General features: G+C 44.7%; 1 protein-coding gene across 4 annotated transcripts in view; it reads right to left on the reverse strand.

Moving 5' to 3' along the window:
- Positions 1-18,938, reverse strand: part of JAZF1 (JAZF zinc finger 1) — a 306,522-nt gene that overhangs the window by 69,720 nt on the left and 217,864 nt on the right. The gene's annotated exons all lie outside the window — the stretch shown is intronic.

The raw sequence follows: 18,938 nt of genomic DNA on the forward strand, positions 1-18,938 counted from the left end.
TTCTAGGAAAACACGGTCTTATGGAGCCCTCTGCAGGCCGGAAGTTTTGTAGGCGCTTACCAGCCCAGTGCCTCTCGGAGTGGCAGTAAAGGGGGAGTCATAAACTGCACCCATCACATCTCATGGGGAAGGTGTTTGTCACAAGGGCAGGCTGACACTGATTCTGCCTAAAGACTCGCTGAAAACATAACACGGTTGACAACTCATTTAAGGCACGCTGCCTCGATGGAAAAGTTTCTACAGGCCCCTGGGAACGTGGCGCACATATAACACACTGCAGAGTGTCTGGGACAGTATTGCAATCACTGTCATCACAGCGATTCTTAAGATTATCCATGAGGCACATGGGGCTCGGAATAGCTGGCTCACAAACTCCGGTTCCTTGCACATGTTGGCTTTCGAGGCCAGGAACCTGGGAAGGAGAAACTGGACGTGAGCTCTGTGGCCAAGCGCCATGACTTCTCAGCCAAGTTTTCATCCTAATGAATGAAGTGCATGCCTAGCAAAACTCAGGGACTTTCTCCAGTGTTTCAGGGGTGTTAGTGTGAATTTTCACAGGGCGTTTTATATTGTGTTTTCAGCTTTTTTGGATGGAGCGAATGGAAAACATACTGACAGAAAGCTATATGTAAAGAAAGGTGAGGAAGCACGCTGAAGACGGAACGAAATAAAGCATGATTTTGTTTTCATTTGGGCGGTATTTCTCAAACCACATTTTATGCTGGTTATAAAATATTCCTAAAGTCAGCAAAATAACCAGCAACTTTTAATGGGAAATTTTTTCATCATATTTTCAAGTCGGCAAAAGTACTAACAGCTTTTTATAGTGGGCGATTTTATTTTTTCATAATAGTAGTCAAGGGAGTATTAATTTAAAAGAGGAAGTATTTGGCCAAAATATTTCCTTTTTACTGAGTTTAATTTGTGTCAAGAGAACCCAGAGATACATGCTTGTAATGACTCAAAGGGGCCGGGGCTGTCCCCTCCAAGGTTCTCTCCCAGACAGGAAAACAGCCTGGCCTTCAGCCGCCTGGAAGCCAGGACAAGCGGAATCCTAGGAAGATGATATGCTGATGAAACAGCAACTGACATTACATATGCTACAGTTTCTTTCCTCAGGACTTTTAACCAGTTAACAGGGTCTTTCGAAAGACCTGCAGGGAGTTAAGGGAGGCAGTGGGCTGGGACAAGGACCAAGGCTGCTGTTTTCTGCAAATCTCTAGATTCTCAGGGGTTCCCTGGGGACTCTGGCGATAGTCTGACTGACCAACTGTGCGGTATGTCCTACGGTCATTTAATACAGCCGACGGCTGCTTTCCCCAAGGACACGCATTGAGTGTTGGAGGTTACCCTCATCTCCTCTACTCAGCGGTGTAGACAAAACCAGCAGGTTCGTAACGTGATGTCAATAAAGTGTGGGTTCCAGTAAAACAGCCCTTCCAAACGAAAACCCCAAATCAAAACGGTGCGTCTCCAGCTCTGTCAGGGTTCAGAAACAAGTGCTCTCAGCAAGAACTGTTGACTAGAGCAGTTGCTGGCGCCTGTGGGATGTTTTCCACACCCCGTCCCAGCCTCACAGAGCCCAGGGTCAGACACCACTCTACCCGCCTGGCATCGGCTGCCAGCCTCAGCCTCCTTTCCTGGGCTTACCTCCCACGGGGAGGCTGTGGCCCTGGGAACTACATGCTTCTCAGCAGGTGTGGGCCTGGTGCCGCCAACATCTATAGCCATGCCTGGCGCCCCTTCTCCCCGCAGCCCCCCATGCCCAGGCCCACCAAAGCCTGGCCTGCACGCAGACTGGGCCCACCGGGAGGAGACAGGTGATGAGGATTAAGCCGAAGGTACTGCATATCTCAGCACAGGGAAGGAAATGGACACCGCGCTGGCATGATGTAGTGGCTGAACCTAAACCCGAGAAAGCTCTAGACCGAATTTTGAACACCAGGAGACTGAGGGAAGGAGATGCAAATGCAACACATCTGGGCGGGATGGGCTCATTGGGGTTCATGGGAGAAACAGGATGAAATGAATTAGTTTGGGTCCAAAGTGCCACTTAAAATTCACCCACACATTGTGCTGGGCGTCATTCCTGGGCACAAGAAGTGCCTCCTTCACCTCATTCTTGTGGGATGGGAGTGGAGGGCTGGCCTGAAATCACATTGCCCACCATTTGCTTGCAGTCAAAGTGGTCTGACAATTAGGTATTCCGAAACGAAACATTTTATGGCTTTTTCACTATAAAGCAGAAAGATTTTTAAAAAATCTCTCGCAATAGGTAAGAGAATGAGAACAGAATGAACTAGCTTTTCCTTTGGAGAAGCCAGAGAGGCCATATTTTCAATGATTATTTAGACAACTATGTCATCTGAAAATGGAAAGAGGCAAGAAGGTGGTAAATGTTATTTCCACTTGCTGTCATAGTACCAAGGAAAACAGGTGCCATCAAAGTGTCTTCTCGCCCTAGCTGGTCTGGCTCAGTGGATAGAGCATCGGCCTGCGGACTGAAGGGTCCCAGGTTCAATTCCGGTCAAGGGCTTATGCCTGGGTTGTGGGCTTGATCCCCAATAGGGGGCATGCAGAAGGCAGACGATCAATGATTCCCTCTCATCATTGACGTTTCTCTCTCTCTCCCCCTCTTCCTTCCCCCCTGAAATCAAATATATATATATATATATATATATATATATATATATACATATACACACATATATATATATATATATATTTTTTTTTTTTTTTCTTAAGTGTCTTCTCACTTTCATGGAGCCAGTAAGGTACCATGTGCATCCTCCAGGCAAACCCGCAGTTTTAACCTGCCTTCTGCTAAGACAGGGACAAGCTCAGCTCTACGTAAACATGATCCCAGAATCGCTCTGCACACAATCACCACCAGCCACCATGGACACAGCGCTTTACAGACACAGCAGGGCTAACTAGAAAGTGACCAGACTGTGTTTAAGACAAATGCCAGGACACAACTAAAAAGGAGGGCTCCCCTCCTCACCGCTGCCACCTCAGGGGGCCACGGGCACCTCTCCACGGTGCTGTCATTTCATTACTCAAATATTTTAGACTTCCTCTTGAAAACAACTTTAGAAAACACTGGGCTATCACTGAGGGTGAAAACTCACTATCACGGAGGCGCCAAAGGCCATTTGTCATCACGTTTGGAGAAAAAGGAGAAGGATTCAGCCTCCAAGACCTCAAAGAGGAAAACTCACACGGGGAACTCACCAGCGCAAACCAGGGAGGCTGGTGGGGAGTGTGAATCTCTTAGGCTTGGAAATGGCCTCTGGAGGCCGTTCTGAAAGGCAGCGCAAGGTGGTGTGAGCAATGGGAGACTCACTGAAATGGACCTTCAAACCTCACCCAGTGTGACACTTTAGGGGACAACAGTCATTTGGATGTACACACTCTGGAGAAAGAGAGAGAGAGAGAGAGAGAGAGAGAGAGAGAGAGAGAGAGAGAGAGAGAGAGAGAGAAACATGCCCATCAGAGGAGTCCTTAAAAATCATGGTAGCCATGCCCTGACCAGTTTGGCTCAGTGGATAGAGCATCGGCCTGCGGACTGAAGGATCCCAGGTTCGATTCCAGTCAAGGGCATGTACCTTGGTTGTGGGCACATCCCCAGGAGGGCGTGTGCAGGAGGCAGCTGATCGATGTTTCTCTCTTATCATCGATGTTTCTAACTCTCTATCCCTCTCCTTTCCTCTCTGAAATCAGTAAAGATATATTTTTTAAAAATCATGGTAGCCTCTCCTATGTCTGGGTGAACTCAACAGAGGTCCCCTCGATGCAGATCATCTATATTCTAGGCAGACACTTGGTCGTCTTTGACACTTTCATGGTGTTGCCAGGTCAACGACTTGGGTGGATTTTTCTGTGAACTAAATCAGATAATGCCCGGGTCTCCTAGAAGCTGAGGGAGGCAGGGGAAGGGAGAAACGGGGAGTCTGACACCCACGCTACTCCCAAGTGTGGGGTCTGTGATGAGCAGCTGAGGTTGCTCCACAAGTTCCCCAAGGTTCCCCGAGACAGCAGCCACAACCCTCTCCTGTCAAGAATTCCTCATGGAGTCCCTATCCTGGTGCTCTCCCCGGAGCTTCTATTTCTACTCTTTAGTATGGAAATGAATGACGAAGCCCCCATTATTAGGAGGGTCCTTTAGAGACACAGTAAACGGTGCATGGACTCCGGAATCATGTTGTGTGTCCCAAATCCCAGCCTGACCTACTTCCTGTGTGACCATGGCCGAGTTTCTCAACATCTCTGTGCCTTAGTGTCTTGGGAGTAATAGGATTGCTGTAAGCAATAAGTGATATAAAGTGCTTGAAACAGTGTCTGGCATATGCACACACACACACATCTATACATACCAATATGCGCTCAACAAATGTACTACAGTAGTTTTATTATCGTAGTACCACATGTTGCCTTCTACAAGTAGTGAAATTTTAATGCCCTTTCCCCTTAATCCCCAACTAAACTATAAGCCTGCTGAGGGGTAGGGACCATGGGGTCTTACATAGAGTCATCAATCCATATTTCTTGTAAGAATAACACTCTCGCAAGACGATCTGTATTTAAAAGAAAAAAAAAGAACTATACAGAGAGGTTACAAAAAGAAACAATTCACAGCAGTGAGTTTGGGAACTCTAAGTAAGAGGTCCTCAGCACCTTTTAAATCATCCCTAATGCTAATGAGTATTCTATAAGAACGTCAGAACCAATTCTGGAAGCAAGAGTTTCTTCCCAGAATCAATTTTCAGGGGCCCTACAATGAAAACTTCTCATGTTACATGCTATTGATAAAATGAAATAATAATTGGATCTACAAGGCCCACATGCAACATGAGGTCATATAACTTCATGTCAACATGTTTACGTATTATCTGAACAGTTCACTTGTGTATACTTAGTCATATATTTATTGAAGAGTAACACAGACTTGCACCAAACTGTGTCAGATGGTATGTAACTGCTCCACTTAGAATGTTCAGATTATTTTGAACGGAGGGATTTATTTTCTTCTCATAGCTTTTGGGAGTCTGGACCTATCTGGTTTCAGTTAGGCAAGTCTTTGGCCAGTATTTTCTGGTACATTTGAAACTGTTGAACAATGAAAAGTAAAAACGTGTAATTGCCAGGGCTGCTTAAGCCTAATGCAGATATAAACACAGTTAAGAGCTCTTTATTTAGGTTCTGCTTTATTATTCTTAACTTTCATAGTCATGTTGAATCACAATGCATTAACAAATTTTTATTAGCTTTCCCAGTGGAAAGCCAGTTGCAGGCAAGGGCTTTTATAACTATCACTAAAGAACGTCGCAGTTGACTTTAGATTTGCCTTCTAACACAAAAGAAAACAGGATTGTTAAAAGCTTGCTTTTGCTAAGGTCTAATTTGGTATGCTCTGACATCCACTAATTCTTTCCTTCGATCTTTGCTAGCCCTCTCCCCCGTACTGTGCAACTCTTGCCTTAACCATCCTTGAGTCATGCGTGGCCTCTGAACAGACGGAGCACATGGCAGTCAGCGGCACCAGGACAGGACCAGTGTGCCCCTGGGGCTCCGAGTCTAAGCATGGGCAGGGAGTGGGGTGCTCAAGATTCGGTTTAAACCGGAAGCTCAGTTTTCTTAAAACTCCTCCCTCCGATCTCTTCTTCAAAACCTATAATGAAGCAGTCTTCTAGGAGCCAACTCCACTGGAGGAGCCACTACATTCTGCTTTATGATTTACTTAGTGGTTAAAATATTGCCCTGTGATTTAGGGTCAGGTGGCTCCAGTGGGCAGCCAGGCATTGCCCGGTGGCCTGTGGGATGCCCAGCATATTGTGTGCTCTGGCCAGCAGGGGGAGGGGCAGAAGTGGCAGCTGGCCGGCCAGGAGCCTCTCCAGCAGCCGCAGACAGCAGGAGAGGCAGACAGCAGGAGGGGAGGGTGATTGTGCAGACTTCAATGAAGACACTCACTACAGGGTGCGCTGCTGATCACCACACAGTATATTAACCACGGAAGTTCCTCGGCTCAAACTCCAGCTCCTTGACTACAAGCAAAGGTTTGCAGGGAGGAGAGAACAGTGCCTAAGAGTGAGTTCGGATGCGAGCTGTGTGATCTTGGGCAAATGATTTTAACCTCTTGGGTATTAGTTTTTGAGGTTTGTGATACCTGCACACCAGAGGGATACTGTTGAGAATTAAATGAGATCAGGCATATAAAGCTGTTAGCAAAGTGTACATCAAATCCAATATTCAATAAATGGCAGCATTATTATTATTCATGAGACAGTGTAATAGAAATTTTAAAAAAATCATATACTGTATATTTTTTTAAAGCCTGTAAAGATGTACACCAAAATTCTACACCCTTTTTGGAAACCTACCATCAATCTCTGGGCGATGAGGTTATAGAAAATTTTCCTTCTAGTTGCTTTTTTCTTTATTTTCTATAGTGAATGTATGTATTACTTTAAAAAGTGTTTTTATTGATTTCAGAAAGGAAGGGAGAGGGAGAGAGATAGAAACATTAATGAGGAGAGAGAATCACTGACTGGCTGCCTCCTGCACACCCTTTACTGGGCATTGAGCCCACAACCTGGGCATGTGCCCTGACCAGAATTAAACCGTAATCTCCTGGTTCATAGGTTGGCACTCAACCACTGAGTATTCATATGGCCGGGCCATCCGAATTACTTTTTGGTCAGTATAAAGGCATTCTAATACTAAAGGGCATCTTACATGAAAATAATAAAGAAATGGCTACAAAAAAGAACAAGATGAGAAAATGGTACTGCGAGCCTCCCATGTGTCCTCCTGGGTGGCCTCTGGCACACGCTGCCTGTCCTCCCTTCCTCCCAAGAGGGACATGTCGCAGGTGGCCACAGTGACGTTAATTAAAAAGGGCACATTTGCAGTGATACAAAAATGGCAGTACAACATATAAATGTTCATTTTTGATAATTCTGTTGGTTGAGATATATTTAAAGAAAAAGGGAAGATCAAACTTTTCTTCATGAGAAAAGAAATGATGGTTTTTTTCTGATGTTTGAGAACAGCTGGGGAAAGTGCCTTAGGTGACTACCACCCTGGATACAATGACGTGTGGGTTGCGTCCGTGCACGGATAGTTACAATGCTGTTTGAAGTAGCATAGTCTTATGTCTATGGCGAGTCAGAGCTGAGAAAAATACTGTGCTTGATAAGCCATCATAATGCAGTACCTGATGACAAGTCCTGCTACGTAAAATCAGACACGATCTTCTATAAATGCAGGTGGCAAGTGGCACAGGTTATGGTCTTCCTCATCTCTGAAATCAGCCTGAAATGCTAAATGAAATTTAAGATTCCCAATTTGAATTAGACTTTTTTTTTTTAATAAAAGAAGACTAAAAGTGAAGGTTTCAGCCACACATGGTTTATCCCAAACCATTTTAATGTGTATCCATTTACTGCAAACTCATCTTTTCTTTAAATAACTATAGCTAGAACTAAATCACGACCAAAGATGAAAAACGAAGTCTTTCAAGATGTCACAATGAACTTGGGGATGATATATTTAACAAGATTCCTGCCTCGCTCTCCTGTAAACCTTATAGCTGATGAATTTAGCACCATTGGGTGGTGATCTGGGAGGCTACTGAGAAAAACGATTCTTCTAGCTTTGAAGTTTACATACTAACCTACATTATTTTTTTTTTTACTTTTTGTTATGCTGATATTTTTAATATTTTGTATAAATAAGAACATGCTGAGCCAGAGATGTGGAACTCTGATCTATAAGATCTGGCAATGATTACTTTCATTCACTGGGCATGTTACCAGGACGGACACTCTTAACAACCCAGTGATGCAGCTATTATTACTTCTATGCTCCAATAAGGGAAAGGGGGCTAGAGATGTCAAGACATCCAACAATGATCTAGGTCCTATATAGTAATCTGGGATTCAAATCTGGGCCTAACTCCAAAATCCATTAAGCCACTCATCCTTCTACAAATGTAAAAAATTCTAAAGTGAATATCAATCAAAAAAAGAGGTAAACACCCAATCATTTGGTAGAATTATTTTTTCTAAGTTCATAATACTATGCTCTTCACACTTAGAAACCTTCAAAAACTCCCACACCCATTCTGATCTGAATAAACGAATACTGTGGGGGCCTTTGAAATCTTAGGAAGAAATACCTTTACTCGTATTCACTTATCACCAGGAGATGATTCAAAAACTTCCCTGTTTTGTCTCATATTGATCTCAGCTCAGATAACTTCTCTGGGGAGAGTCTTATTTTTAATGATTAGACGTATATCCTTTTTTATGCCTTTCCTCTTGCTTCCGAATTGGACTATTTAGAATCTCTCCTTTTCCTTTTCTTAGTATTCCTAGATTATAAATCTCCACAAACATTTCCATTTACTTCCCTATCTTCTCTAACATGTTTTTAGACCATGAATAAAATTCAACATAAGCAATCAACTACTGAAATTCAAGTCCCCAGTTACCCCTCACGATGGCATTTTTCCCTTCATTTGTTTATCGCACATGTTCAGGATCCCGGCCACATTACAGTGAAATGAGCTTTAGGGGTTAAGCGGGGGCCCTGGCCACTGTGTAGAGCGCTGTTTCTTTGGAAAGTGCACTATTTTCCAACCAACTGATTTATAAACGGACGTTTGGAATCCAACCCATTAGTAAGCTAGGAGCTGCCTGTAAATGGGAAGTGCAGGAAGTAGAAGTTGCTTTTTCTGATTGGTTTAGCATTCTGTGGCTATGCTATTCAAAGGCTTCTCACATACTCGAAAGTCACTGGGCCGGTCCTGGTATTGCTCCCATGTGCTAACAAAGAGCTCCTCCCAGTCCTGCGGGTAACAGGGCCCGTAAGTGGATTCACAGGCACAGAAAAGCCCGAGGCACGCATGAGCCAAGAGGAGTCCACGCTTCCATTTCAGTTTGGTAAAAAGCAGGAACACAGAAGCAGAACTGAGACCAAATAATCACCTTTCCAAAAGCACCATCTCCATCCCTTGAAACTCTACCTTCTTTCTTTCACATGACACCTTATTTTGGACTGGGTGGTGGCAGCTGTCTACAAAGTTTCTGCTATAATTCCAAAGAAGATCCTCCGATGGAAGAACTACAATGGAAAACTTCATCACAAAGCTCCTCAGTAACATACCAAAGGAAAAGTCGTCACGATCCTTTCTCGTCTGTTTGTCCTTGGCTATAGCTTCTGCTCCAGGAACTATGAACTCGATTTGATTCCACAAACATCGACTGAGTCCCTCCTTGGGGCTGGCACTTGGGGTAATCACAGGTTAGGTATTAAAACAAACCCGAGTTTCTCACCTCAAGGACTTTACAGTCCAATGGGGGAGAGAAATACATACAAAACTGAATCTAATTTGAGGCAAGTGTAAATATAGCAAAGCAATTAAATGTTCCCTTCAAACATGTCAAAATTTGAAATTTCACTTTTTTCTTTCAGTAAACATACTCAAATCCTCACTCCTACGATTTGTCTTTACACGTGGCCCCAAATGCTACTGACAGAGTCGGTCAAAGAAGAGAAATGCTCGCTAGAATGCTCTCCAGTCAGTGGTGTGTACCATCCAACCCACGGCTTAAGAGACATGCAGTGCAGCTTAACTTTGAATTCCGACAGAGAAGTCAAAGACATGAAATAATCATTAGCTGACTAATGGCTACTAACAATATTTTCCCAAAATGATCCTCTGAGGGCTGAGAAGAACTGATTGACATGTAAGCTCCAAAAAACCAGAACTGCTTCTAAATTTGGAAAAAAATCTACAGTAAATTCTCTCCCCAACCCTCCTTTGGAACTCTCCAGTTTACTAAAAACAATAACACATGAATATTATGATGTTGTATTTTAGGGAAAAGTACAAAGAAAAATAGGTATTCTGGCTATAGATTTTCTTCCCAAGATGGAGAAGTTTTGATCTCTGAGTCACATTGATGACAATAGAGCCACAGTTAACTACAGATTCTTTATGGCGTGGTGCTTGAGGATATACTGTATTTTTGCACACTTGTGGACAAGATGTTGACTTCATTTTACAACCAACATCTTGTCCACATCAGGGGAGCTTTCTCACACAGACACGCATACCATGTGGGCTACCTGCTGAGTTCTGGCAAGCTTGGCAGACTGCAGAGCATAATGGGAAGGCAGTTGGAGTGGAAAAAAACCTTCCTGGGAATTTTTTAAGTGGTTAAAAAAGGGAGGAGGCAGGCCGTTTCCTAATGTCCCATACTGTGAGTTGGCATGGGGAAGATAATCCAGGAAATGAGATGTAAAAACTGTACACAGGTTCCTTAACAGAAGGGGCATTTTGCAAATAGCCAACATGAAGAATGCATTTCTCTAGGAAGCCAACCACTTGAAAGTTTTACTTTTTAATTAGCCACATGGAAGTTGAAAGAGCTGGGAAGCATCATTAATTCCACATGGAGATCTTAACCAGTTGCGCTCCCAGATCTCGGCGTGCTCACTTGATAGTTAAGGCACACGTTCAAAGTAACCAAGTGGGAGAGAGTATGTTCAATGAGTAATATCCTGAAGAATGTAAATTAGATGAGGAGTATCAGGTAAAAGGCACCTAAACGCAGTATTTGAGTTTTCTGTTTTGGTGTGATGTTTTCCCTCCAGGAACTAATGTGGGTTACTAAAGCAGAATATAAATCCTCTCCCAGCCAAAATGACAGAAAAGAGAAGAAATGCAACAGCACCACCTAAAGGGCACTTAACAGCCATAAAAACTAAGCAGAGGTTACAAAGCAGCAAGGACTTTTCATGTGGCCGGGAGGCACGGTGGGCGAGGCTCACTGTGATAAATACAGTTTCCTGGATGGCACATTGCGGGGCAATCTCTAGAGCAGCTACATTCTGGCTCCACATCCTGCCTGAAAAATTGGACAAAATTAACCAATCCACAGAAAAGGTCATTTTGTCAAGTTCAAAACTCAGTTGAATGAACTCAAATGGATCACAGACCTAAATGTCAGAGCTAAAACTATAAAACCCTTAGGAGTCAATCCTCCTGACCTTGGGTTAGCAATGGTTCCTTAGATACAACACCAAAGCCACACACACACACACACACACACACACACAGACAACTGGACTTCATTAAAACTGAAAATGTCGGTGTTGGAAATGACAAATCAAGAAAATGAAAAGACAAGCCACAGAATGAGAGAAAACATTTGCAAATTATATATCTGATAAGGAACATTTAAAGAATTCTTAGAACTCCATAAAATAAGATAAATAATCCAATTTTAAAAATGGGCAAAGTATTTAAATGGACATTTCTCCAAAGAAAATATATAAATAGCCAATGAGCATATGAAAAAAAAAATGCTCAACATAATTAGCCATTAGGGAACTGCAAATCCAAACTTCAGTGAGATTCTGCTTCTCACCCACTAGGATGGCTATGATCAGACAGACAGACAATCATAAGTGTTGGTGAGGATGTAGAGAAATGGGAATCCTCAGACACTTCTAGTGAAAATGTATAGAATTATGGAGTTGCTTTTGGGAGTTTGGGAGATCTTCAACATAGAATTCTATGTGCCTTAACTTGTGATTGGATAATCAAAATATGGTATATCCAAACATGGGAATATTATTTGGCAATAAAACAACGTATCTACATGCTATTAACATGGGTAAACCTTGAAAATATTATATTAAGTGAAAGCAGCCAGTCATAAAAGGCCACACATGACTCCATTTATATGCAAAGTCCAGAACGGGCAAATCTATAGAGACAGAAAGTTGATTAGTGGTTGCCTTGGGCTGGGAACGTGGGGGAATAGAGTGAAAACGAATGTGTATGTGGTTTCTTTTAAGGTGATGAAAATATTATAAAACTAGATTGTGGCAATGGGCACACAACTCTGTGAATATACTAAAACCATTAAAGTGTATGCTTCCAGTAGGTGAAATATAGGCTCCGTAAATTATATCTCAATAAAGCTGTTAAAAAGATTCAAGTGCAGAGTTTTCAACTGCTACTCACTGGCAAAATTAAAGATGTTATATATGAAAACTATAAAATTTCCACAGCCTTTGTGATCCTGCAGGTTCCAAGCCCCACCACCATGTTGGAGGAGGAATCAGTTACTCCTTGGTGAGGTCACCTGGCTGTCAGCAGCAGAAGTGGGACCAGAACCTGGGGGGTGGGGAGGGGTCAGAGTTCCATGCAGACCTGGGGCTCGGGGGTGTGGCAAGAGCACGTGGAGCAAACATTTAAGGAGGTGCCACTCTCAGTGCCTTGCTTGCCTGGCCCAGCCCTGGTTCTCTGTGCATGGAACATGCTCGTGCCACAGGACCTCCCCGGGACATGCAAAACGAGATAATCTGTAAACGGGAACACTTCGATGATTGTTAAAGCTTCAACCGTCATTCCTCATTTGTTTTTCCTACACGTCATAAAAAAAGCGTTTCCCCCACTTTGTTTTCACTTTAGGGAAAAGAGAGATGACCCAAAGAATGAGGGGTTAAGCAGAGTTTGGAAGGAAAAGCAAGTGAGAAAAAATGCACGCTTGCCAAGAGGACATGTTTTCTCTGGTGACCAGAAGTAACAGCGCTGCCTATTTTAACTATTTCATTTAGCATGGTCTTCACATGGTTCCTCCAGCCACCAGTGCAAGCAATCATTTGCCAACCCTCTTCCTCATCTGCGTCTATACCAACACGCTTCATTTCCATTGGTCGACTTTCCTTGTGATGTCAATGAATAAAAGTTTCCATTATGGAAAACACAGCTTATCAGTGGACACAGTCTAATGATACAGTATAAATGTTGAGTTATTGCTACTCGGCAGTGCTTTATGTTTTATTTGCACATTTATGCACTCTCTAAAGAAAGCTCAGCATGGACCCTTTACATGTCGCTTGGTTTATAGCCAATGCACAGACTCAGGTACCAAGTTTTCCTGAAAGATTATGGAGGCTTTCACCTTTACTGTGTCCACTTGTTTGCTTCTCGGGAGACTGATAACAGGGGAAGGCAGTAAAGAGTAAAACGCGCTCCCATGCCTACCTCGATGACCTATCCTGCTTGCTGATGGTCTAGAACGGCCCCAAAGCTCAGCCTTGCTGTTTACATGTTCTCATTGATTTGCTGTTATGGAAGAGACCCTGTTCCCTATCCCCTCTGGAATGAACCGCGTGCTTCAGCTAAACATATTTTCATACCATTTCCTGCTTTACTCATAGCCAAATATTTGTAATCACATCATGCTTGGTAACTCTGAGTTCAAGGATCCCATTACACAGGAAGTTAAATAGGTGCCCGGGCTTTCCTGTTCCAACGTTTAGTTTTGCTCTGTTTGTTTTCCTAGATGAGCATGTGACTCATTCCTAAATCTCAATGGGAGGCTCTGCCAACGGTGTCAGGCTGTCTTCATGCACTTATTGCAAATTATATATCTGATAAGGAACATCAACTAGAGTTGCTAAAGCTTGGCCAACTTCCCTTTCTGGATATACATCCTACAGACCCAAAGACCTGGGCATTAGGAAGAGAGCTCTTGTACCCAAGCCATTTACTCCACAGGGAAGCAGGTGAGCTTAATGGATAAGGACTCCAGGAGAGGAACTTCAGGCAAAGTTTGAAACCCCACTCTGCCCTTTATTGCCCTGTGCACACTGCTCAGCCTAGCCGGCCTGCTTTCCTTAACTGAAAAATGGGACCAACAAAATGCCTACTCCATTGGGTTGTTGTGAGGATTAAATGAAGTATAAAGTCGATACTCAATAAAAGAAGCAACTACTTTTGCGGCTGTTGAATGTCTGCCTTTAGGATGACTCTTGCTCTGGTCTGCTCAGAGGTAAACAAAATATGATCCTTCTCTTCCAAGAGCATATGTACTAATTAGAAAATGAATTACTGCCTTGAAAACACTAAAAAAACAGTAGAATAGGTTTACTGCTTACCAATAAGAAACAAAATTAAGTAATCAGTATTCCCTCTTGTTTTTATGGGTATATAACAATAGAATCAATATGCTATGGAAAACCTTTGTATCCTCCATTAGGAGATCTCATACACCTGACTGAATAGGACTGCCCATTAAAACTCGTGTTTGTTGGTTTTTAAATGCTCACCTAATATGTTCCTTTACTGATTTTTCAGAGAGAGAGAGAAAGGGGGGAGGGAGAGAGAACCATCAAGCAGTTGCCTCTCCCACATGCCCAGACCAGGTGCCAAACCTGCAACCTAGGTCTGTGCTCTGACCAGGAATCAAACCTGCAACCTTTTGCTGTTTGGACAATGCTCCAACCACCTGAACCACCTGGACAGGGCCCAAGTTTCATTTTTACTTGTCGGAATAAAAGGCTGTATGCATCCTCAAGTGAACCTTGATATATATATTTTAATCCTCACCCAAGGCACTATTCCTAAACATATTTTTCCATTGAATTTTTAGAGAGAGTGAAGGGGAGAGGGATGTGTGTGTGTGTGTGTGGGGGGGGGGGGGTTGGAGAGAGACACACACTTTGATTGGTTGCCTCCCATTTGCACTCTGACCAGGGCAGGGGATCAAGCCCGCAACAGAGTTATGTGCCCTTGACAAGGAATTGAACCCATGACCCTTTGATTTACAGGCTGATGCTCTAGCCACTGAACCAAACTGGCCAGGGCTGAACCTTGCTATTTTATATCTTTTTCTCTTAAGGAAGTTTAGGTGATATTGTACATAGGAGCATGGCTCATTTTGCTCTTAACTTTTCAACATTAACTCTTTCCTGAAACGCAACACCAAGGCATCTGTGTTCATGTTAAAATCCTCTGAGAACTGTTTCTCTGTCCTTGGTCTATACAGCAGCTCTTTGCTACTGAGCCTCCATGGAGATTCAGAGCATGTTAATCTCAGCTTGGCGTCTCACTGGAGCTACAGCCTGGGGCACCCTATACATCTCTGTGCCTTGGTTACCTCACCTGTGAAATGGGGTTAATACAGATGTGAGGATTAAACGGATTAATACAACACAAAGTGCTTTGAACAGTGCCTGGCAGTAAGTGCTCAATAAACAGCAGCCGTTGTTGTTAATAGCTGTGTGGTTGCTTTTAACGATTCTTTTTTAAAGACCTGAAAAACCAATTTCTGCCCCCGCGTGGGGAGTGCGCCTCACTCTTGTTTCCACCATGGCATGCTGCCTCTTTCACCTCCATCACTGTTTAGCTAAAAACCAGACGCTTGGGCCATGTCTCCAAAACACCCCAGTGTTGCAGAGCCAAGCAGCAGCTGCCGTGCCATGTGGTTTGAGGAGCACAGAGCAGACCTTTCCGCTCCAAAATACACCAACGAAATGCTACAGTTGGAGATTCATTACGTGGGGACCTGGGGAGCCATTTGGTTATCAGGAATCCAGGGCTTTAAAAACACCAAGATTCCTGGGAGGAAGAAAACTCTTCCGTTATCAGCTCACCACTTAGCGAAGGTGAGCTGAGAGGGAGCTGAGCCAAAAGAGGTGGAGAGAGTGGCTCGGGGGCTGGGTAAGGCCTGAGAACCGGGGGATAATAGTGGGACGGAGAGCAGGATAGGAGAGACAGCCTCACTTATTTCCAGGGTCCAGGTCCCGGGCACTGCCTTGGCCCCAGGACTCGGAGAGCGGCCAGCCAGGCTCGAGGGCGCTGGATCTGGAGAGAGGGTGCGGGCCGTAGCAGATGGCCCTGTGCCCTGTCCTCGCAGCCAGTTCACCTCGGCCTTTCGTTCCCCTCCACGTCCCTCTGACGGCAGCTTCAGCACTGAGCAGGCTTAGCAAAGCACTAAGGCGGCCTTTGAGAGGTGGGGTGGCCCTGTGGGTGAGGCCACAGGCTGCTGCCCCCTTGCCAGCAGCAACCCTGATGTTGACTTTCTTACATCTGGCACTCGCCACAGGACTTGTTATACAGGGACTGACTGGGCTGCCTCCCAACTTCATGAGAACCTTTGCGAGGACTCAGAACGGTTTTCATCCCTGTGCTCCCATCATGAAGTCTACATGCTATGTTTCCTGAGATGAGTAAATCAGAATTGGGGGCTGTTTTCCTTTCTGCCTGTAATTACCCCCATCACTGTCTAGCTAAGGGGGAAAGCTTATTCTGTGGCCACCAATGAAGACGGGTCTGAGGACTGAGGGACTGAGGCAGGCAGTGGGTCACACTGCAGGGTGGGCCAGGACCCCCCGTGCAACAGCAGCGAGCAGCTCCCAGGGTCCCGGGAAGAAGGAAGGCTGAGCCCTGCCCTGGTCCCCCTGCCTGCCTCTCACCTGCTTGTCAGGGAACCCTGCCCCGGTTCTGAGCACCCCTTGTCTGTGCCATTCGCAACGAACCCAGGAACACTGAGTCCTCTTCAGCTCCTTGTGAAGGCCGATAAGAGAAGACACCTTCCTGCCATGGCCACCCAACGCCGCCACACCTCTCCTCTCCCCTCGCCTCTCCTCTGCCTGCCCGCAGGCCCAGCGCCCCAGCTGCTCCTGACCTCTCGATGCCTCAAACACCCTTCGCCCGGTCCCGTCACTGTCACTACCTTACATGCCCTTTGTGACCTAGACCCACCTCCATTCCCTGCTTCAGTCGAGTTCATTTTACTTCTGCAGCTTGCATTCCTGTGCACAGCACACGAGCTCTCTCTGCTTCAGGGGTTCACCTACATCTTCCTACAGAGAGTGACAGCAAAGCACCAGTAGGCTTTTAACAAAGCCTCTCTGATGACGGCAGCGATGTGGCTGAAATCCCTCAAGTCTGATGACAGCACCCAGTCGCCAGGATGGCCCACACCAGCCACTGACTGCTGGTTCTGGGGCGGGGCGGGCTCCAGCAGTTGCCCGGACCATGGGTCTTCAGAGGGGTTTCCCACCAGTGTGGCAGCCCTTGAAATTCATTTTCTATGAAAACCCAAGCCTCTCAGTTTGATAAACAAACTGCACATTTACTATGGGTTCTGGATCTGACCTTTCACACTGGTTTTGTCAACATAATTTACTGTATTCATAAATACTAATGTTCTCATTTGCTTCCCTATCTTTAGTGTACTGTAAATTATCAGCAAGTACATAAATGTCTTGGCCTGGGAATACAGTGGGCTGAAATGACTTCCTTTTCCCTTTAAAGACGTTGCATGTTTTTAATGGTAGGTGTTTCTAATTAACTTGAAGTGCCATAAACTGCCCATGTATGAACCAGAGACAAGCGAGTTGCATGAAATTAGAAGTACAGTATCTGATTAATGTTGGCAAATTAGGCACGCCTTCCAGAGGCACAATTTCTCTGTTTAGAGTTATTATCTTATTCATGCGGAGGTACCAAGACTCCTGGAACAGTCGTGCCAAATGAGCCTTTCAAAATTCTTTTTTTTGGGGGGGGGGGGGAGGGAGGGGGCATCAATTAGGAGTAAGATTTCAAGCTTTAAAAAAATTTCCACTCAGGCCATCTCAACATAGCATCTCCTCTCTTCTTCCTTCATAAATGAGCTCGATTTGGGGATCTGATCTTTTTGCCAATATCAGTCCAAATTAGCACTGTAAATATTACAATCAAATGTTACCATTTGGCCTAATTTTCTTTCAGCCTGCCGTTAATCTTTATTCAGCCTTAATGAGTATTTATTGTGCGGCCCTGACAGCTTGCTACTGCTGTGATAAATTATCTGATTCAAGTCCGATTAAAAATGCAACCCTGAGTGCTAATTATCTCAACAGATCTGCTTAATAATAGCATTTCTTGTCAATTATGGAATCTCAGCATGGGTGTCAATAGCAACAAATGCGCAGGCCTACCTTAGATGCTGACTTCCCATAATGCCCTTTTACTCGCCATATGTAAATCAGAGCGCTTCTGTACCTGGGGTGACCTTTTATTAGCAAGCTGTCAAAATGATGAAACTAGCCACAGCAAAACCCCCACCACCGTACAATTAGGGGCTACAGCTTAGGACAACAGGAGGTCAATCAGACACGGCTAATTATGATGCATCTTACTTATGGCCTGTCCAGCAGGAAGAATGAGCTGTTTTTGAAATTTACGCCAGCGTATGCATGACCCACAGGAGGGAAGCCACTGAACGCAGGGGCTGGAGAGGTGGAGACACGGAATTGCACAAGTCTACAATATTTCAGCGCGTCTGGGATCAAATCTGAGTTCAATTTCAGCTCTGTCACTTACTTGCTGTGACTTGAATAAATCACTTCAACTGGAAAATGGAGTCGACCCTGTGCACCTCACTGAAGGGGCTTTGGGGGCGGGGGTGAGGATCAAGAGGTACCAAGTGTAGAAACACTCAGCCTGGTGCCATCACATAGTGGGTGATGAATATGTTAACGTTCTCCCCCTTTGCCTATTTCTGTTCCCAGGACCAAGAGAGCAGGTAACAAACGCTACCAGCAACATTCATGAAGCTCTGGCTATGTGCCCTGATCAATGTCTTCCATGAATCCTGCCTCCTTGGCCATCCATGGTCAGAACTAAAGAGAACAGCTGAGCTGGAGACCGTTTAGCTCAGCCTCAGGCTTATAGGTGCAAATGCCTTAAATGACTCACTCCAAGGATGACTCTTCTCAAAGGCTATCCGAAGCACACACTGTGCGCCCTACCTCGGTAACAGCAGTGTTGACTGAATTGAGCATCTACTTCAGGCCAGTCACTGTGGGAGTGCTTTACATTGTTTAATCCAACAATAACCCTCTTCTCACCTTCCCCCTGGAGACCAAGAGATAGTGCAGAGAGGTGAAAGGACTTGCCCAACATCCCACAGCTAGTAGGTTCCAGTCCCCAGGCTTGAGTTGAGAGCCAATGCCCCCACTTCCCAAAATAGGAGGGACCCCTCATGATGTATTTTAGGACAGATGCTTTTAGTAGAAAGGGCCGGAGAGGTTGACACTGGCCTGAGAATGTCATTCTACCCCACTATGTGGCATCCTATCTAATA

Source organism: Myotis nattereri (assembly GCF_964212035.1).
Source record: "Myotis nattereri genome assembly, chromosome: 11".
Taxonomy (NCBI): domain Eukaryota; kingdom Metazoa; phylum Chordata; class Mammalia; order Chiroptera; family Vespertilionidae; genus Myotis; species Myotis nattereri.